Genomic DNA, 22,823 nt, shown 5'->3' with positions numbered 1-22,823 from the left:
AACTGCCTGGAATTTGAGGCTGCATGGGTATACAGATGCTGACTGGGCTGGCAATGTGGTGGATCGTAAGCGACATCTAGTTGCTGCTTCTCATTAGGATTTGCTTCAGTTTTTTGGATGAGCAGGAAGCAGAAATCAATTGCACTAAGCACCACCGAGGCCAAATACATTGTAGCTAGTATGGCCTTATGAAGCTGTTTGTTTGAGGAAGCTCTTCAGTGAGCTATTTGAGCATGTGTTAGATACCATCGTGATCTTCTGCGACAATCAAAGTGGGAATCGCCTTTCAGAGAATACCGTACTCCACAACCGCTCTAAGCACATTGATATCAGGTACCACTTTATTCGGGATATGGTACAGTGGGGAGCAATAAGGCTCCAACACATCAGGACTGATGAGCAGGTCATAGATATCCTCATGAAGCCTTTGGGGAAGGTCAAATTCTTAACCTTTTGAGAGAGACTTGGAGTCGTGGAAAAACCCTCCCATGAGTGTTCTGCTTGAGTTGGACATTGAGCTCTGGAAGCTCTAGGGGCTTGGGGTACTTCTTGGAGCTATGGGCGACCACAAGGTGAGTGGTTCACCTTCCCCTTTGTGGTGCGTTGTGTACAGGGTGAGTGGTTCACCTTCCCCTATGATACCCCATGGTGACATGTGTGTAGGGTGAGTGGTTCACCTTCCCCTATGATTGACATATGCATATGATGAGTGGTTCACCTTCTCCTATGGCATATAAGCAAGATGAGTTGTTCACCTTCTCTTGTTGATGCCCCAACATACATACTACCCATGTAGTTCGGGACTCATGGGAAGTATCTCTCATCTGGCCAATGAGTTGGGAAATGTGGATAGCGACCATTGCACTACTGATGGATGCATCGTGTACTGTCGTACTCCCTATGTCTAGGATGCATGGTGTTCAACAACTTGATTTGGGATCATTTGAGGTTTTACCTCTAGATTGACTTTTGTTAGTGGAGAGTGGTAAGGTCTTGTGACTCACTCTCGATTGATTCTTCTTCATTATTACTTCACGGTTCAACAAAGTAGAGATGAAATGACATAGATGATACATGAAGACAGATGGATTGGCAGTGGAATTTTCCTTAGTTGAGAGGGAGTGTTAAAATTGGAAACTAGGGCTAAATTCGACCTTGGGACAATTCATTTGATTTATATGATGATTGCATTAGATTCCTCTTTTTGAGAGGACCAAGATTGATATAAAGATTATCTCATTCGGACAAGTAGAAGTATGATTTTGAATTTATGCCCAGTGATGTACAAATTGTTCAGGTCGGCCTCATCATCATGTAGGCTCATAGAGCCCAATAGACATGACACTTCACCCTCTTCAACTTGTATAAATACAAGTGTCCCTCCTCCTCATTTGCACATTCATCACTTGCTCATTCTCTCTCCTTCTCTTATTGGTTCGTACAACATTGGGCAGCTTCTCTTTCACATGTGTGGCAAGGACGAGTTTTTTCTGGGCTGAATTGCAGAACCAAAATTTCAGAATTTCAGACAGTTTGACCAGCTTTGACCAGTTTTGACTGTGGTTTTTGGAGGAACATTTCTGTTTGTCCAGGCCGCATTGACTGGCACATAAATCGAGAATTCCTAGTGTGTTTGACCTGTGTTGACCACAGGTTGACCGCTGCTTTTGTGACTGTTTTTGGCTGACCTTGACTGCTGCTGGAGGCCGAGTTTGAATGCCTTTGACCGAGCTTCAAAGGAGGAGTTTGATTGCTGTTTTGACCAGTGTTGACTTTCTGGTTAGTGCTGAAGTTTGACTGTAGTTGACTGCAGAAATTTACAAGGCTGTTTTGATTTTGAATTGGGCAAGTCAATTTGACTTTTGTACTCTCTCTCTGTGCTGAACTTTTGATATAATAATAAGAAGAATTGATCAAAGGGTTTTTCCCACATTATGGTTTTTTCCTGGCATCTGCCAAATTTGGTGCCCTCTTGTCTTGGATTTTCTTCTGCATTTTGTTTCATGTTCTATCTGCTTTTATTGTCAATGTGATTATTGTGATTGCTATTGGAAATTGTTATTGGGCTACTAAGGAACATTGAAGTAAATTGTGCTAAGCATAGAACATACCATTGTTAACTAAAATTAACACATTCAAATCCTCTTATCTTGAGTTTCCCTGGCTTTGTTCCCTTAGGAGATATGGGAGATGACTTTATTTCATTATCCTCAGAATGCTCATCTTTCATAGTGCTCCAAATCTAACATGGTGTGAAACACGGACACTTTCATGTATAATAAAAAAGATGCTCTTCAGAACATTAATGCAAACAGTATTTTTTTATGGTTGTCCTGTTTAGGCTCTGGGCCTCTCCAAAAAAACTTGGAAGAAAGTTGAAAAAGTTCAGAAACTATTCCTTTTAGAGTATCTGGGAGTTAAAAATATAAACCTCTTACTCTGATGTTAGCAGAAACAAGTGTGTTACTTTTAGAAGGAGAAGCATTATGTCAATTTATGATATATATTATCAAAATACAGCATATGGATATGAATGCATCACTGAGGCAATCTAAGATTGCATCTCAAGATAAGGTAGCATTCAGTGATTACTATGTGAGCGGATGAAAAACCCTTCAGATCTTTGGTTAGTAATCCAACGCTTAGTTTCCCAAGTCACTCAGGAGCCATTGACCTGATGGATTCTGTGCTTCCACCACTTATCTTGAATAACGTGGCACCCTTGCAGAAATTCAGATGGCCTAATCTCCTCGTGCAGCCTATTGAGATTTTTCATGATTTCAAACAGCTGCATTTGAAATCTTCCACTTCAAAAATCATGAAAGCATGAAAGCAAGCTGCACTAACCAAAAGGAAATGAGTTAAATCTTCAAGCTATTTTTGATCAATTGAAACAGAAACTAGATAAAAGAAAGCAAACTGAAATCAAAAGCAATAGAATCAAAATTCTACAACAAATTGTTCAAGCAAAACATCAAAAGTAAAATTATAAGCAATGGAAATTAACAATAACGAGAGCAAAACTAGGTTTGAGCAGAAACAGAGTCTTGAGAGGCAACCATCCAATTTTGATAAGCAGAAAATAAGCTGCAAGCAAACAAAATTACTTTTGGAAAAATGAAGTGAAGCTTGCTCTCTAGTGCAGGGTATTCACAAGCAAAAACATGCATCACACGAAAACCAATGCTCATTCAGTTCCTGGAGAAAGGCTCATCTGTATAGAAGGCCAGTAGGTAAACATCTTGTTGAAAACAGTTACATCACTTGGATGAATCAGGACCACTTTCATGGCTGATTTCTCAATTTCTGATCACTGATCCTCATTACCATGGTTCCTTAGATGGGGTTACTTGGATCCTCAGTCATGCGCACAATGTTATGTTTTATGATCAGCGAATTTACTTTTGAATTTCTCCTTTGAATCGTGCTTATGTTTACATCAAATCACAAGTGTTTGCGAATTCTTCTGATTTATTACTGCAGTGCAACTGTTGGTTTCTTTTCAATTTTTTGTCATCACTGAGACTTACTCTAGAAAATGTTGCTTTGACTCTGATATGGATAAGAATAACAGTGGTGGCAAGAATCCATTGCATTTATTGCTGCATTGTTTGCCAGTAGTATAGTTCAACATTGATTCCTGGCTACCCTTCTTTTTAGCCTCCCATCTCATGTGCAAGTACAGACTCAAATTGTTAAAGAAGGCATTCAATTCGTGAATTCTTGTGGGTTACTGTGATTTTGATTCCTGAAAAATCAGATTCTTCGAAAGCAATGCTCCAACACTTGCATAGTTTACTAGAGTAGTAAATAACATAGCAAGAATGGTCTTAACCTAGATGAGCACCACTGTGAGAGAGCAAGAAATCGAATTGAAAATCCTTGCTGACTAAATGACACTTTGACTTTTGATCATCAATACGCCAGCTTTAATGTGATGTTTCATTGTTAGCAGCAAAGTGTTTGTATTTGTATAATCTTCTAAACCAGCAGGCTTTCTAAAGATAATTCGAGACAGGTCACAAAGGATTGAAATTCCTTGCTGCGTTATTGAAGATCTACTCTAGAGATAATTGATGGTTGTTTTGATTGCCAGGAAAAGAATACGTGTCCCTAAAATCTCCAGAATATCCTATCAACAGAACAACAGACACTCAATGCGAAAGCCTAATTGCACGCTCGCATGACTGGTAAAAGGGTGTGTGGTAGGGTTCCTCGGTAGATTTTTTTCAAGATCCCAATTTACTTCAAACAGGCAAGTGGTTTTTTTAGTACGGCATTCTATATATCAACACATCCGAATAACTTAATTTAGTGAAAACGCATACCTGTTTCAAAAGTTAATAGCCTAACTTTTGACTTGCTATTCTTGATTATGGGAAGCAAGAAAATAGCCATGGTGGGGAAGGTTCTTTTTCCAACAGCTCCTCCAAAATGTCCTCCCATAAGACTCCATACAATAGGTCATAAATAAACCAGTGATCAAGACAGGCGTTCAGGAATGTTTTAGAATCATAAGAGACAGGTACTTAGCTGGACATCAAAGACTAGCAAGTTGGCAAGGCTATGCTGAAATGAAAGCAAAAGGTAGATGACAAACATGAAACCAAGATTAAAGGAATCTTATTCTTGGAAAAAGATAAAAAATTGCTTATTCTAAGGAAGCGAAAGTAAACCTATGCTACAGAAAGAAAACAATACTTATTTCTGTGTCATATGTTGAACGCGTAAACCTATTCTATAGACAGAAAATAATACCTATTTCTGTGTCATATGTTGAACATGAACAACGTATGTCATATGAAGTAATATTGTTAGTGTAACCATCCATACTGATGGTTCAGCCCTGAACATGGTTCTCGTGTCGAGTGGGCAATAAAGTACTCTGCAAAACGGTATAAAACAAGGTACAATCCAGAAATAGCTCCCTTGTGATGAAAATTTCAAGAAAATTTAAAACACAAAGGGCCCCGATAATGACCAGGAGTAATGTTTTTGGATTTTGGCCCAGTAACCATTACTGTTTTTGTAATGTTCCCAATTTTATGAATGAAAAAAATTAAAAATCACTAAGGAGTTTTGCCAATTTTTGGTAATTTTAAATTAATAAAGGAAAATATTATTTTTGGTGGAGAAAGGTGGAAATTATTATTTTAATGGAGGATGGTGGCAAAATAATATTTTATTGAGGGGAGACAAATCATTATCTTGATGGAGAATGACGACAATAATATTTTATTGGAGAATTGAGACATTATTATTTTATTTAAATTGGAGAATCTAGAAGCTAGAGGGAGACTCCATGAATAATTATAACAGGAGGAATTCAATTGCAAATAATTTTATTCCTATCTATCTCTTGACATAGAAAATAGGTTAAGCAAGTTTCAAGAGTTTCATGCAAAAGTCAAAGTTAATTTCGGTGGACTTCGAGTGCCACCCTATTTAGCTCTTTGGGAGGATTATTTTAGATCTTCCATTGTGCTTATTATAGAAGGTCTAATTATCATTGTTTGCAGGAGGCTCCAACATTGGGGTGTAATTTGGTTGCAGGATCATTCGATCACCAGGGCCGAGCTTATTTGTCTCACCAAGTGAAGATTGAACTGCCCAATCTGGAGGAGGAATTTATATTTGCAAATCCAGAATTTATCTTGGGCCAAGAAAGGGTTGAGTTCATTAAAATTGCAGGAGGGCCGAGTTAATAATGACGAGGGATGAACTGAATTGCTGATTTAATGACCGAATTGCTGATTTAATGATGAGCCGACATTATCTCCTAGGAGGGACGTGATGCAAAAAGCATTTAGGAGGCTGCATATTCTATCTTGATGCCAAGGAAGAACACATTTAAACTCTGACAAGAAGAGGATCGAGCTCATTCAAGAGGAAAGAGGCCAAGTCATCTTGCACCAATACTTAAGATTCAACACGCCAAAAGACACATTTTAGAGGAGGATTGCTTGCCTTGATTACCTGATCCTTCATTCTAGACTTAGAGACTCTTGGGCCGAACTGTCATTCATCATTCTGCTGCCAATTCTAAGTGCTATTTTCGTCATACAAGAAGGGACATATTAGTTTAAGGTGAGGAGGATGAATTATGAAGTTTCCAGGCATTGTCTTTTAGAGGGCTGAGCAATATATTGCATAAGGGTTTATGGTACCAAGTGCTGGCAAAAAGGGGACAAAATTCTAAATTAGGGAGTCATTGATATGCTCATGTACCAGAACTAGAAATTTCCTTGAGACCACATCCTTTGCATGCCTGTAGCAGCCTATTCAGGGGAGGCCGAGTTGGATTTAGAAGTACAACCAAATCAGTCAACTTAAGTTTTGTTCGTGGGTGCACTTTCTAGGTGTATACTTGACAGTGGCATTGTAAATTTGACATTTTGCTCTCAATTAAAGATATGATTTGCTTCATAATTTGTGAATGTTATCTCTCAAGTTTGATACACATCCTGTGTTGTCCATGGAAGCAAATTTTTAGAATTGTTTACAAACTGTTGTTCAGGATTGGATCATTATATTGTTTGTCATCTATCTCTATGCTTTCAAAATTGAAAAAGTGGAGGAATAAGCTCACGGCACTGTTTTTACCGGCAGAACCCAGTGTGGCAAAATAAGTCCTAAAACCTTGTGAGAGCATTTTGAGGCATCAATCGACGTTTTTTGGGGGTAAAACTTTGGTGCTTTGGCGCAACACTTTTTCATGCTATTCTACACATAGATACCTTTCCAACGGTGCAAGAATCACGTCAGGAAAAGTTATGCCACTCAGAAGTTCACTTTCTTGTTTTCACCACCATAATTCGAGAGGGTGTCACGTCAACCCCGATTATTCATGGAAAGGGGCTAGCCATGTGATTATGATGTAGAAGACTTTAGAAGAGTCTATATTGTAACTTTGGTCAAGAGTTGAGATAGTCAAACCTAACCACTAGTAGGCTATCATGTTGTGTTATAATTGAGCCACTAGGAGGAAAAGAGATTTCATTCTTTTGAGTGCATTTGTTCCATGACTGAGCAAAAAGAGCCAAGAGAGGTAAGATGTAGAACACACAGAGAGGATTTGTGCACTGTAGCAGCCCACGGGCCACAAGCCATACTTCATTGTACTTGCAGCGATATTTCCATTCAGAGAAAGAGAGCGGAGCGACTTGACCTTCTAGCTAAGTTTTTCTCTCGAAAGGGTTTCCCAAAGCATATTTTGTGTCAAATGTGTGTGTGAGCTTTTATTTTGCCGTTCTCTATTTTTTGCATAATTTTTATTCACATGCATGTACTATTAACAATAGATCTACATATCCAAAAAATCTAATAAAAATGTAAGTGTAAAATTTCAGATTTAAAATATATTTTTATTAGATTTGTTGTGACGTGCAATGGAATATCCATGACGATTTACGGATCATAATGGTATCAGAGCAACTTCTTTCGAGAATATTGCAAAGATCTAGATCCGCTGAGCCAAAAGTCATAAAACCCTAATCATGGCCGATGAATCTGTGAATAACCCTCGTGATCCTGCAAAGGAGAGGTTTTCGTGGTTGGAACAAGAAGTCATTGATATAAATCATCCTCATGGTGGGCATGAGTAATAAGCTTGGGATATTTGGAGAAGATGGGGGTTCAAATGTAGATGACAAATCAGAAGGGGGATCAAGAGATTGGGAAGAAACAGAGAACCAACTAAAGAAATAATTTGGAAAAAATCAACCCAGTTTGAGTGTTGTGAATCAATCACAACCCTTGTTTAAAATGGAAGCAAAGGTTGACATCAAGTCGTACCATGACGAGATCGACGCTTTGAAGTTAAATCATTGGTTGCAACAGCTATAAGTGTATTTCAATGTCCAACAAATTGAGGAAGAACAAAAGATTTCATTTGCGCTACTAAAATTAAAGGGCCATGCCCTGAGTTGGTGGGAGAGCCACACAAAGACCTTGAGGTTGGAAGGATCCTCCATTGAATAATTGGGAGGACTTCAAAATGCTCATTAAATAATAGTTTTACCCTATTGGGTACATAGAGGACCGGTGGATTCGATGGCACTACTTCGACAAAAGTTGGGGCAAAATGTGCAGGAGTACACCACAAAGTTCAAAAAGATTAGCATAATGCTGGGTATCTCCTCAAAGAACTCAGATGTACTTAAGTATTTGAGGGGTCTACACTGTCACCTATGGGAGCAAGTGATGTTGTTCAAGCCCAAATCAATGGACAAGGCTTTTGTACAGGCACATAATCTGGAGAACATAGGCTTGAAGAGGGCGCAATCAAGTGGATCAAAACACAAGGAGTAATAAGACGCTTCTAAGGAGGGAAAAAGAAGCATAAAGCATGAAAATATAAAAAGATGGTATCCAGAACACATCAGTGCAAAGATCCCAACAACCATTGCAACCACTGCAACATAGACAACCATACAGAGGAGAAGTGTTGGAAGTTGCATCCAAAGCTAAATCCGAAGAACAAAAAGAAAGACAATAAGAAGAAAAATGTCATGGACACTGATTTGAGCAGACAAGTTGAAGAAACTTGGACGTGGATGAGAAGATTGTCTGTACATCAGTGCAAAAAGAGGTGAATTTGAGTAGCCTTTAGCAACAAGAAGAGAAAGAAATGACCAAACACTTCCATATTAAGAGACAAGTCAAGAAGACAAAAATTGATGCTCTATTTTACTCAAGATTGCAGGTGAATCTCTTTGCAGCATAGTTGGTCAAGAAATTGGGGTTGGAAGTTCTTGATCATCCAAACCCATATCCATTGGGATGAGTAAATAAAGATGTAGAGCTGATGGTAACAAAACACTGCAAAATTAGATTTGCTATTAGTGTTGATTTTATTGATGAAGCAGAACTAGATGTGGTATTCGAGTATTTTCATCCATCATCATTATGCCAAAGAAAGATGGGACTTGGCGAATGTGTATAGATTATAGGGCTTTGAACAAAATCACGCTCAAGAACAAGTACCCTCTGTCGAGGATAGATGATCCGCTGGATTAACTGTTGTAAGCAAAATACTTCGCTAAGCTGGACTTAAAGTCTAGATACGCCAGGTTCATGTCAAAAAACAAAGATACCTGGACAACCACCTTCAAAACCAGTCAAGGTTTGTACGAGGGGTTTGTGATGCCATTTGGCCTATGTAATGCGCCGACTACATTTATGAGATTAATGAATGATGTATTGCACTATTTTATAGATTCATTTGTTATTGTCTATTTGGATGATATACTAGTATACAATGCTACCTAGGAAGATCACATCTCACATTTGACGTAGGTGTCAGAGACATTAAAGAAGCACCAACTACTAGCAAACCTTAAGAAGTGTGAGTTTGCATAGCAATCTTTGCGATATGTGATAGGTGGAGGAGAGATGTAGATGGATCCTGCCAAGATGGAGGCCATCATGAAATGGATGGTGCCTACTAATGTTTTTGAAGTCAAGAGTTTCATTGGGGTAGCTCAGTACTAGTACTTGAGGAAATTCATAGCCTCATTTTCAATAGTAGCAACATCGCTCCATGCCATAACAACAAGTGGCAAGAGTTTCCAATGGGGAAAGCGTCAACAAAGGGATTTTGAGGAGCTAAAGAAAAAGATCAATCAAGCACAAGTTATGGTATTACCAAACTTGCAGTGACCCTTTGAAGTGGAGACAGATGCGAGTGGGTATGCTGTAGGAGCGGTTTTGATATAAGGAGGATGACCCGTATGCTACCATTTTGAATTCTTTTATGGGGCAGTTTTTAACTACCCTACCTACAACAAGGAGCTCTATGCCCTGGTGCAAGTTGTGAAGAAGTGGAAGCACTATTAGATGGGAAAGGAGACAGTGATCCACACAGATCACCAACTACGACAATACTTGTATGCCTAGAGTAAGTTACAACAAACCAGACATTCCAGACCTTGTGCTACGTACAACTGAGGGCCTTGACAGAGATAGGGCTTTAAATCTACGCCCTACAATTGTGTCCAAGTTCCATAACACTCTTTTTGTTGCATACGAGAAACACTCATATGCCCCATACCATATATGGAACTGTGATGAAACAGGCTTACAGACAGGAAAGAATTGTGGTATTCGAGTATTTTCCAAGAGAGGGAGCATAAATGTGCCAAGATTTTCCCTAAGAGTAGGGGGTAGATCACTATTCTTTGTTGTTTCAATGCAATTGGTTCTTCAATCCCAGAATTTTATCTATTCAAAGGTAAAACACAACTAAAACACTGTATACAATACTGTGAACCAGGTGCATGCATGGCTACACATCCCCATGCATGGATGACAAATGAACTATTCTTGAATTGGCTTTGTCACTTTGTTGCATTTATATCAGGTGGTGTCTCACCTGAAAATAGACACCTAATGATTTTAGATGGCCATGGATGCCACATGGTTGTGCAGACAATTGAGGAGGCCAACAATTTGGGCATTGACATGTTAACATTGCTGGCTCATACCACTCATATATTGCAACCCCTTGATGTTAGCGTGTTTGGACCTTTCAAGAACTATTTCAGGGTCAAGCGAGCTTCGTGTATGACACAATCTAGGGGTGGAAGTAAAGAGGTTTGAGCCAGCTGAGCTTGCAAGTAAAGCATTTAAAAGGGCTCTCACACCTTCTAATATCAACGCTGGATTTAGGAGGACTGGTATATGGCCACTTAATGTTGATGCTCTTATGCATGATACTGGTTGTAGCCAAGCATTTGATGTGGAAGGCCAAGAAGCAGAGAACTTGCAAGACCATGTTGATGGTCAAGAAGATGTTGCTGCTACCGATGGTATAATGTTCCTTTCTGAAGGACACTTCTATGGTGATGATGATGAACATGTGAGTTAGACACCATCTAGTCATGAACCAACTGTCAATATCTTGGAGGCTGTCACACCCATTGAACCACCGACCAATTCTTCATGTGATATTCCATATGAGGTAGTTGATCAAGCAAATGAAAATGCAAACTTGATTTCAAATGATAATGCAACAAGATTAAACAATGAGCAATTGAGCATGCCAACCCAAGTAAGCCCACCATCATGGTTGGTAGAGGCCATGATGAATATCAACACACATAATGTGTCTACCACCAATGAGGAAAGCATGGGCATGCCTTCACAACCATCAGAGTTGAACACCAGAATTGTTCATTATTTTGTGGACAATGGGTCACTGGAAGAGGAGCCTATTCATCATGAAGTACATGAAGAAGACAACAATGGGGGCCGATTAGTTGTCCTGGAGGTTGAAAGCCAAGTGTTAGGTCCTGAGGAGCATGGGACATTAAAGCAGAGAATACTTGGTGCATTCCTAAAGTTACCAGTAGAGAGAGTGAAGGCCTCATCAAGGCACTAAACATCATATTATTGTCGTTTGGGGAGGAGTTCACAGTTGGTCACATCTGAAGATTATGTGAATTTATTGTTGACTCTGAACGTAAAAAAATTGAAATTCAAGAATCTAAAAAGAGAAAGGAGTTGGCAAAGGAAAAGAGCGCTGCAAGGATTCTAGTAATAGAAGCTTGAGCAAAGGAAAGGTTGGAAAGACAAAAAGCAAGAGAAGACAAGGAACATATTTTTTTTTGGCAAGGCAAGAGAGGAAGGCAAGAAAGGTTCAACAAGTGTTGGAAAAAGGAGGAGGGGTGACAAGCATGTAAGACTATGGTCCAAGACAATTTGAGGCAAATAGGATGATGTCCAACACGTTGAACCACATTGCAAAGCACACACCATCATACCAAGCCCTGATTAACATCCAAGTCCCCCGTTATCAGCTAGGGGTTATGTGCACCTCTTATACCCCTACCAGTGCAGGGTTAAATCGTAACTATGTTTATATGACACGTGCACTCAGTGTTGGGGTTAGTAACAGAAGTGGACATTTGGGATACTAAGTCCCTCCATGGCTATAAGGAGGAAACTGGAGTCAAGCATATGGCAGCATTTAGGCACATCCTAATCAACCAATCTTGCGTAGTCCACCATACTTGGACCAGGCTGGCAACTCAACAATTTTGGGCAAGCATGACATAATTTTTGTAACCACATCGCAATGTAAATTTTGTAAGGATGTACGTTGATTGGTTTAATAGTAGAAGCTACACTTCTACACAATTAAGGATGATCTAGTTCATCAGATTGAGGATTGCGAATGATAAAAAATACCATTCTCTTCTACACAGTTACATCCACTTTTTCTTGATTTGAGAATGTTTGTTAATGGTCATTGTGATGATCAAGGAACAAAGGTAGATGAATTGAATTCAAGAATTTGAATTTTTTTGGGATAATATGATCTGTAGATAATTGAAATTTGTTTGGATAATTTGATCAAAGTTAGATAAATTGAATTAAAAAATATGAACTCTATTGAATTTGAATTTGAATTCTAATTTGAAAAATATTTTTATTTTGATGTCAGGTTTTTATGATTTTTTCAATCATCAACATCTGCGCTTTTATTTAGAGAAAATCACTAACTTTAAAGCAATGAATCATTTTGTTTAATGTTTTACTTGGAAGCTTTAATTTATGGTTTTGTTAGGAGTCAGTGACAACAACATGTTTAGGCATCTTATTGCTAACCAACTTTTCTAGTTTGAATCACCCAGTTCCATACAACAACATACAAGCCCTAAAGCTAATTCTAAGCACCTTCTTTGATGAATTTGCAAGCACTTTTCTCTGTTGCAATCACATTTGGTGGTTGTATCTCCTCCTCACACAATTTTTCGGCCATGAAAAAACAAGGAGACTTCCAAACCTTTCTTTGGCACTACGAATATACAACTCATAATGCAAGCATTTAAACCATTAGGGGAGGGACACCATTATCCAAATTGAAAAGAGTGAGGGTGGGACTAAAATTAGTGAAGAAAATCACATGTATTTAGGAATTTTTAATTTAAATTTAACAAACAAATAAACAAACAAGCTAACAACATTTTGCTGCTTACCACTGCTAACAATTTAAATGTATTATATTGCTAACAACTTCCGTCAACATTACACTGCTAACAACTGTTAACAACTTCGGTCAACATTATATTGTTAACAACTGCTAACAAAAATTATGCATCATTCAATTACACTGGTAACATAATCATAATCCAATCAAGTACCAATCATAATCCAGACTACTGATAACATGTACTGCGATACCCTCCATACCCTCCTTAAAAAAAACTAGAAAATCTAACTTAGTGAAGAAAATCACATGTATTTAGGGAGTTTTTAAATTTAAATCTAACAAACAAACAAACAAGCTAACAACATTTTATTGCTAACCACTGCTAACAATTTAAATGTATTACACTGTTGACAACTGCTAACAATTTAAATGTATTATATTGCTAACAATTGCTAACAAAATTTATGCATCATTCAATTACACTGGTAACATAATCATAATCCAATCAAGTACCAATCATAATCCAAACTATTGATAGCATGTACTCCCCATACTGTCCATCACAAAAACTGGAAACTCTAACTCACTGAAAAAATATACCAACATAACCACACGACATCAACTTCAAATTAGTACCATATCAACATGAAAAGAAAAACACCGCCAAAACAATCTCAGCAAGATCGTATGTTATGCTCTTAACCTGCAAGACGATACCAGAATACCAAATATGCGAATAAATATACCAAGAACATAGAATAGTGAGAAACAACAGCGAGTATTTTATTATTCAGAAATCAATGTGCACTTGCCTCTTCGAGGGGGCAACCTCCAATAGAGCAAAGCTCGATTACAAAATAAGACACGATGCTCCTCGGAGGGAGTCTCTATCCTTTATATATGACTCATACATGCAATACCATGGTTCTTATTAATATCATCTATCTAATACCATGGCCCATAACTAACTGTGGTCCCGTCATTAAATGTGGGTTAGCCACTTACAATTATTAATATGGGCTTTATTGACTCTTTACTTAACTATAACTATGACTCGATCCTACTACATAAATAAGGGGGTTAGGGTGGGACCCTAACATCATAACCAAGCCAATTAGCAACAACAACAGCGAAAAACCCTGTTTACTTACAAAATTTCAATCAAGACCATGATTTACTAGATTCCTCTATTCTTAAGAGATTCGACGCTGAATTACTTAGTTAGGTCTCTTCGTCTTACGCCGGTTGTAAACACTTTTCTATTTGTAAAACACTATGTCTAGAAGTTCTATTAATAATATTAAGGGCAAGTGCCCATTTTTTGTAACAAGATTTCAATAATATTTGTGCTCTGTCTATTTTGTCGAGGGTTTCACCTCCTCCTAAGGATTTATTTCCAGGCTCTTATTTCACTCGTCAATTCTTGGTTCAGTGCCATAAGGCCGTGACTATAATTTTTCTTCTTACATTTCCAAGACAGTAAATACATATTGTTCTATAATTAATTAGGAACGATAGTTAAACATGAATTCTCTAATGGGGCTTCTTATCTTGTTTAAAAATTAAGGCTCGGGCTTGTAGGGTAATAATATTTTAGAATTCTTTCTCTGTTTTAAAGAAAAACCACTGTATGCTCTCTTTGTCCTTTTACAGTTGAACCTGTAGCTTATTAAAGATTTCAACAATACTTTCTACCTTGGTGGGTTGTGCTCATTTCAAACCTTATTCTCACATACAAAGCAATTTAATACACCAACTCCAGCACTGAGCGTGCAATCAGAATAAATAATCGCAACCAGAACACCAAAACATTAAAACTACAACCAAACTCGATGCACCATTGCTGCACAAATGACATGACACATAAAGTCTTCATTCTTCAAACCCCACAATTTACAAAAAACCCACACAAAATCCACAATTTAGACAAAACCAACACAACTGAAAAGTGTTCAAAAACACACGCAGATAAGCACAAAGGCACAATAATCCATCCAATGAAATGTGTTTAAAAACACAAGTAGATATAGGATTGTAGGATAATGTCCTACCTTCCAGGGCTCGTTTCGTCGGCTTCCTCCATGCTAGTGCGCCACAAGAACCCCATATGCTCGATAAATCGTAGCTTCAACTGCAAAATCCCACAATTACCTACAGAACAGGCCTGCCATGGGGTTAGACATAAAAAACCTCCAAAAACTTGCATAAAACAAGCAAAAATCTCCAGTGTAGCGCATAAACTTACTCCTCTACCTGATAAAACCCTTCAGAGCACGAAACTACCATTACCAACACCGAGCTGAGCTAAATCCGCCATAGGGACGAACAAAGACGAATACCCAGGCCAATACACCATACGGGGAAGAGAAAAAACCCAATAAACCATACCAAACTCTAGATAACAACCTCACAACCCCTCGAACAAGCAGTGGAAAGACCACATAACTCGCTATTTGCAGGGCCAAGGATAGGCGTCGCTGTAAGCGGCATTGCAACAATGTCGTGCAAGTACTTGGGATCAGAAACGCACAAGAAATATTCCCGGACAGAATATGGCAACAATTGAATGAAGGCTCAGACAAGTCGCCGCTAGGTTAGCCTAACGCGCACTAAATCGGTTGAACCAGTGACCACACACACATGACATGTGTCGTATGACACTTACGCTGGTTGACATGGCATCGGTGAGGTCCTAACTGGACCCGTTTGCCTAATGGCGTCCCTCCCCTAATGAATTTCAATAATAAGTACACCAAATACTTTAATTTCAAAGGCTCAAAATGGAATATGACCTAAAAAATTCATATGAATTTTGGAATCAAGTTACCATATTTAAATGTTGAAAATATTGTTCATTCACAATTTTGAGCTTACCCATTGTTTTTCTATTCTTTCATAATTAATGTGCTTCTTTCTACCATAGTGCACAATCTTTTGGATAGTGAAGGAATTCTGTGTATCATAAAAATTTCATCCACTTAACAGAGCATATCATTTTGATCTCGCCATAGAATCTTTAAAATAAAAAGAATATGAGATAATATATTCTAATGGTAAAAATTCTTATTGGAATTTTTAGAATAAAAGGAATATGTGATAATATACTTTGACGGTAAAAGTTCTTATTTTAGTGGATACAGTGATAAAATTTATGGAGATGGATGTTTTGTATTTATTTTTTTAATCTATGGAGATCCATGTTACAATTTACAATAATTTTGCATGAAAGCTTTTTTGGAAGGAACAAGATTTATTAACTAAAGAGTGACTAAAGAGCCCCAGTGGTTACAAAATATGGTCTTTTTTTGCACTGACATTAGTAGTAAGTATTTATTAACTAAAGAGTGGTTACAGAATAGAGTCTTTCTTTGCGTCGACATTAGTAGTAAGAATTATTCTCTGCTTAATTATCTCTTGCTCTTTAATCAGAAATGGAGCAAAATTAAAGGGATATGGTGTGGTAGGCAAGGATTTAATGGATACTATAAATTATTTATTAACTAAAGAGTGACTAAAAGGCGGTGATGGTTATAAAGTATAACCTTTTTTGCGCTAACATTAGTAACAAGAATTATTCTCTCCTTAATTATCTCTTGCTCTTTAAACCAAAATGAAGTAGATTAATTATCTCTTGCTCTTTAAATCGAAATAGAGCAAAATTAAAGAGACATGATATAGGCAAAGATTTAATAGATACTATAAATTAAACATGCCCAACACAATTTATAGAACACTAATGACAAATCTTAATTTAAAATTTTAAAATTTAGAAAAATGTTATTTCATTTGGTTTTTTCAATAAAGGATTTATTTAATATACACTTGTGTAAAATTGCAATTTTATTTAAAACTTTTGATAGTTGAAAAGTTAAATATATATATCCCGTTCCAAATTAAATTAAAACTGGACCATTCAAATTTAATCGCTGGACAGCGCTGCATTGTTTTTTCAAATTAAAATTGTACAAATTGCAGCTGTGGATGGGAAATATCAAGTGAAATATCAAAACATCACACATTTTTTTTTTTTTTTTTTTTCGACAATAAATTTGATTACTATTGTTCCGAATTTTTAAAGTTAAATGGTGAAAATAATCAAAATTCCAGGTCCATCCATTTTTCTTTTCTCCCTTGTGACCTAATCCCAGCAGTTGTGAGGGTAATTTTTCTTTTACTTGTATATGCCCAAATTCCCGATAAATATTCTCTGCTGGACCGCTGGTGTGCCCACACATCCATCTGAATACCCTACCCACATGATTAAACGTCTCCCTTTCTGCTTCCTTCCCATTTTCCCCCTCTGCATATTCTGGTCCTTTCAGCGACAGAGTCTTTCCATTTGTTTCAAATGGGGCGAGAGTTTAAGGATTCCTTTGGAGAGCACAATTGGGAGCTCAGAAAGTTTCACGTTGTAAAAGACCGGAATTGATGATAATGGAACCTCCCACTTTAACATGAGGAGGAGCTCATTCATTCATAAATATTCTCTGCTGGACCGCTGGTGTGCCCACACATCCATCTGAATACCCTACCCACATGATTAAACGTCTCCCTTTCTGCTTCCTTCCCATTTTCCCCCTCTGCATATTCTGGTCCTTTCCGCGACAGAGTCTTTCCATTTTCCATTTGTTTCAAATGGGGCGAGAGTTTAAGGATTCCTTTGGAGAGCACAATTGGGAGCTCAGAAGGTTTCACGTTGTAAAAGATCGGAATTGATGATAATGGAACCTCCCACTTTAACATGAGGAGGAGCTCATTCATTCATAAATAGGTCTGTATGAGCTCTCCTCATATTGAAGTCGGTGTTTCTCATTATTTCCCTCTTTTACAGCGTGAGATCTTCTAGGTTTCCATGCAGGGCAAAGATGGAGTGTATGCTCACGAAAATTTTCGAAATACAAGAAGTGACAGAGGCCCTCTTTGATGTTTCATCTTTAATCTGTCGACACGAGCTTAGAGGCGTGTTTTGAGTGACATATCTCACTCTCTTATTACCCCTTGTTATTTTATCAAGTTGCATGGGTTTACAAAGTTTCAGGTGATTTTTCTTTGTTTTATAGTGAAGTATTGTGGAGAAGGGTTTTATAAAACAGCGTTGACTGTGGATATACCCATTCAAGACAAAAAGAGGGGTATATCCACGCAGGTCGAACTTTTATCTTGTGTATATCCACACAGGTCGAACTTTTAAGTTAAATTGTACACATCGATCAAAGATCCTTAGAGCAGTTTGCGATCGAATATCTATCTTGTTTAGTAGAAAAACAGAGATTTTCAAAAACTGTTGTTATTGCAGTTGTGGCCAAGGGCGTATAGATTTGGGTGTCGAAAAAACAACCTCGGCAAAATAATTCTTCTTAACCCGTAAAAGATCTGATTAGTTCAACCCTGCAGAAGTTACAGCTACAAGGTCTTTCAATTCGTTCATCGGGCTTAACTCAACGTGATCTGCAAATAGATAGTGGCGATGAAGGTATGTATATCATCTCTCACTTTCCCTGGGCTTTTCTGCTTGCACGCTTTTCACTAGCCGCCACCTCATCCCGTTGTATTGTAGGATTTGATTTGAACAACTGGTTACAAAGTTTTTGGATGCGTTCTATGGATTGCTCTACTGATGTAAGCATCCTTACCCTTCCCTGTCTTCCCTTCAAAAGATCCGAAGGCTTTTGTTGGAATTTTGGATACATGATCATTGAAACGAAGCACCCAAGTTAAAATTTCCAAAGCCCACAAGGAAGCTGTCGCAAATATTTTCTTGCGTAAGGCGTTGTCTGATTTGGAAACTTTGGTGTTTGATCCATGTGTCTGATGAGAACATATATTTTCGCCTAAAATGTTGTAAGTTAAAATACAGAGTACAACAGAGTGTGTACACCTCCGGAGATTATTGAAGCGAAGCATCCCACTTGGAATTTCCAAAGCCCACAAAGAAGCTGTTGCAAATATTTTCTTTCTTTTAAGGCATTGTCTGATATGGAAACTTTGGTGTTTGATCCATGTGTCTGATTGTTGAGAACATATATTTCCTCTTCAGTTCAAATACAGAGTAGGCTCTTAAGTTCAAACTTCAAATACAGAGTAGGGTAAGGCAGAATATCTACAACTCCAGAGATTTTCGCAATTAAGTTAAATATGTAGAGGGGTTCCATTATCCTACAAAAGTCTGGCTTGGCTATTATTGCTATTGTTATTTTTATTATTGTTATTGTTAATGAAGTGGCAATGTCAACATTTCGATATTTCGACATCCACTTAGTGTCAACAAATATACTTCCAAATTCTTATTTAGTACTTCTTGAGTTTGATGTTACAACAATCTCACGATCTCAGGTGAGTGACTAAAAAATATTAGCACTGTGTGGTCCTTAGATCTCACAAGTACAAATAGCACATCGACTGTGCTGGGTAGAAATACACTTATAAGTACAAACTTGAGAAAATCATTTTGTAGTGGTATTGGAAATCTAAGCAATTTTACAGTCTTGGATATTGGAAGTTCTTTGTTGAAAATGCTGACCCTTGCTTGACTTAGTTACTAAGGAGCTTGAGAGAAAACTATAGGTGCTTTTGCTTATGATTTTCAAATCTTTGTTAGATTTATTGGCATTCAAGAGTGTCCAGGATCACTATGTAAAAGTAGCAATTACCTTGGATGATACGCTGAGGGTTGAGGAGCTTGGGTTAAATTTGACTCTACCTTAGAGGCACCATTTTGTGAATGTCTGATGACGATTTGGTGGAGGTTGGAGCGTTGCCAACAAGGAATTGACTTAGCCTTGTGCATTGAAAGAAATATAATTTCTTTGGAGTATTTGAAACTGCCAAAACTAACAGTGTTTTATAAAGGAGGATGAACCAAGGCTTTACATTTAAGGTCCGTTGTCAATCCTCCAAGCCAGTTGCATTCAAAGAATAATGAACACTCTTCGTGATAGTTGTTAACTTGGTCTTGAAAAGAAGAGTCATGGAACTATTTGATAAATCAATTATAAACTAGCAGAAATCAGAAAATAGAATAGATGCATCTGATTTGTTGATGTTGCAATCGTTGTCCTCATTGTTTTGTTGGATCAACAACATTTCGAAGAGCACCACTTACGAGGAGAGAAATTAGATTTGATGGGTGTACTCCTAATTCACCACAACAAGAATGTGTGAACCCAAATGGAAAGACTCAGTCAACTGTAACATGTCATGATCCTAACCTTAATTCAAGACATCATGAATCCACGATCTTGGCCTCAACTCAGGCAGAATTGTAAGAATCTCCCCGCATGCCATTGTGTAATGAAGAGTTAGACTCCCAGGGGGGAAAAGAGCCCAAGGATGAACACGAAGAAGCCAAAAAACTCCATACCAGATTGTGGGAGTAATATGGTGTTGTTATGCTGAGTCTTGTTCCTGAAAATGGTGAGGAAAATCATCATTTGATAGGAAAAGGAGGGCCCACTTCCGTCCCTTGCAGAATTTCGTCAATCCTACATAATAGGGTAGTTAGTGTGATTCTATGGGGTTATCCCTTGAGTCCTAAACATGAATTAAAGCTAACAGGAATGTCAAAATTGACTAGTTGACAACACAGGAAGACATGAAATATGGGTATAGGCAACTAGGATAAAATTGGGGATGATAGAAAAACTGTAAGGCATATAAGAGGCCAGAAAAGTAAGAAGAATGGCCACACTACAAAATAGGACAACTGACGATTTTGAAAGAGGCCAAATGTTTGTAAATATGCTTGAAGTAGTTCCTGTAGGGATAGATTAAAGGTGGACAAAGTCCAACTGATGGCAGTTTTTCTCCTGCTGGCAGGACTCCAAGGATGGTTGCTTATTCTCCAGCAACAGGATTCCGAGGATGTTTGCTGGCAGCAAGAAATGCTATTGTTTGAATCCTCTTATCTTTAGTTTCCCTGGCATTGTTCCCACAGGAGCTAATGGGAGATGAATTTATTTCATTATCCTCAGAATGCTCATCTTTCATTACGCTCCGAGTCTAACATGGTGTGAAACATGGACACCCGCATATATAATAACAAAAATGCTCTTCAGAATATTAGCGCAAACAGTATTTTTTTATGGTTGTCCTGTTTGGGCTCTGGGCCTCTCCAAAAAATCTGGGAAGAAAGTTGAAAAAATTCAGAAACTGTTCTTTTTATAGTATCTGCGAGTTAAAAATATAAATCCCTTACTCTGATGTTAGCAGAAATAAGTGTGTTACTTGTAGAAGGAGAAGCATTATGTCAATTTATGATATGTATTATCAAAATAAAGCATATGGGTATGAATGCATTACTGAGGCAAGCAAAGATTGCATCTCAAGATAAGGCAGCATTCAGTGATTATTATGTGAGCGGATGAAAACCTCTCAGACCATTGGTTAGTAATCCAACACTTAGTTTCCCAAGCCACTCAGGAGCCATTGACCTGATGGATTCTGTGCTTCCACCACTTATCTTGAATAATGTGGCGTCCTTGCAGAAATTCAGATGGCCTAATCTCCTCGTGTAATAAGCAGCCTATTGAGATTTTTCATGATTTCAAACAGCTGCATTTGAAATCTTCCACTTCAAAAATCACGAAAGCATGAAAACAAGCTGCACTAACCAAAAGGAAGTTTGTTATATCTTCAAGCTATTTTGGATAAATTGAAACAGAAATGAGATAAAAGAAAGCAAACTGAAATCCAAAGCAATCGAATCGAAATTCTACAACAAATTGTTCGAGCAACACATCAAAAGTAAAATTATAATTTATAAGCAATGGAAATTAACAATAATGAGAGAAAAACTAGGTTTGAGCAGAAATAGAGTCTTGAGAGGCAAACTGTTCACTTTTCATAAGCAGAAAATAAGCTGCAAGCAAACAAAATTACTTTTGAAAAAATGAAGTGAAGCTTGCTCTCTATTGCAGGGTATTCACAAGCAAACATGCATCATAAGAAAACCAATGCTCATTCAGTTCCTGGAGAAAGGCTCATCTCTATAGAAGGCTAGTAGGTAAGCATTTTGTTGAAAACAGTTACATCACTTGGATGAATCAGGACCACATTCATGGCTGATTGCTCAATTTCTGATCACTGATCCTCATTACCTTGGGTTCTTAGATGGGGTTACTTGGATCATCAGTCATGTGCACAATGTTCTGTTTTTATGATCAGCGAATTTACTGTTAAATTTACCCCTTCTAGTCGTGCTTATGTTTACACCAAATCACAACCGTTTGCGAATTCCTCTGATTCATTACTACAGTGCAACTGTTGGTTTCTTTTCCGTCTTTTGTCATCACTGAAACTTACTCTAGAAAATGTTGCTTTCAGTCTGATATGGATAAGAATAACAGTGGTGGCAAGAATGCATTGCATTTACTGCTGCATTGTTTGTCAGTAGTATAGTTCAACCCTGACTCTTGGCTACCCTTCTTTTTAGCCTTCCATCTCATATGCAAGTACAGACTCAAATTGTTAAAGGAGGCATTTGATCCATGAATTTTTGTGGGTTACTGTGATTTTGATTCCTGAAAATCAGGTTCTTCAAAAGCAATGCACCAACACTTGCATATTTTACTAGAGTAGTAAATAACATATCAAGAATGGTCTTAACCTAGGTTAGCACCACTGTGAGAAAGATCATGAAATCGAATTGAAAATCCTTGCTGACTGAATGACACTTTGACTTTTGATCATTAATACATCAGCTTTGATGTGATGATTCATTGTTAGCAGCAAAATGTTTGTATGTGTGTAATCTTCTAAATCAGCAAGCTTTCTAAAGATAATTCGAGACAGGTCACAGAGGATTCAAATTCCTTGCTGTGTTATTGAAGATCTACTCTAGAGATAATTGACGGTTGTTTTGATTGCCAGGAAAAGAATACGTGTCCCTTAA

The 22,823-nt window shown here is 37.7% G+C and overlaps 1 long non-coding RNA gene across 1 annotated transcript in view; it reads right to left on the bottom strand.

Moving 5' to 3' along the window:
• Positions 1-2,278: 2,278 nt before the first annotated feature.
• The window catches only part of LOC149137978 (uncharacterized), a 32,986-nt gene continuing 12,441 nt past the window's right edge, over positions 2,279-22,823 (bottom strand). Inside the window, exon 3 of the long non-coding RNA XR_016264129.1 lies at positions 2,279-2,837. This is a non-coding gene — a long non-coding RNA (uncharacterized LOC149137978). The remainder of the gene's footprint in view (positions 2,838-22,823) is intronic.

Source organism: Pinus tabuliformis, chromosome X, assembly GCF_031772625.1.
Source record: "Pinus tabuliformis cultivar Carrire ecotype Pingquan chromosome X, CPIR1, whole genome shotgun sequence".
Lineage (NCBI taxonomy): Eukaryota > Viridiplantae > Streptophyta > Pinopsida > Pinales > Pinaceae > Pinus > Pinus tabuliformis.
The sequence above is the reverse complement of the archived record's forward strand: the minus strand, read 5'-3'. Positions and strand labels throughout refer to the sequence as shown.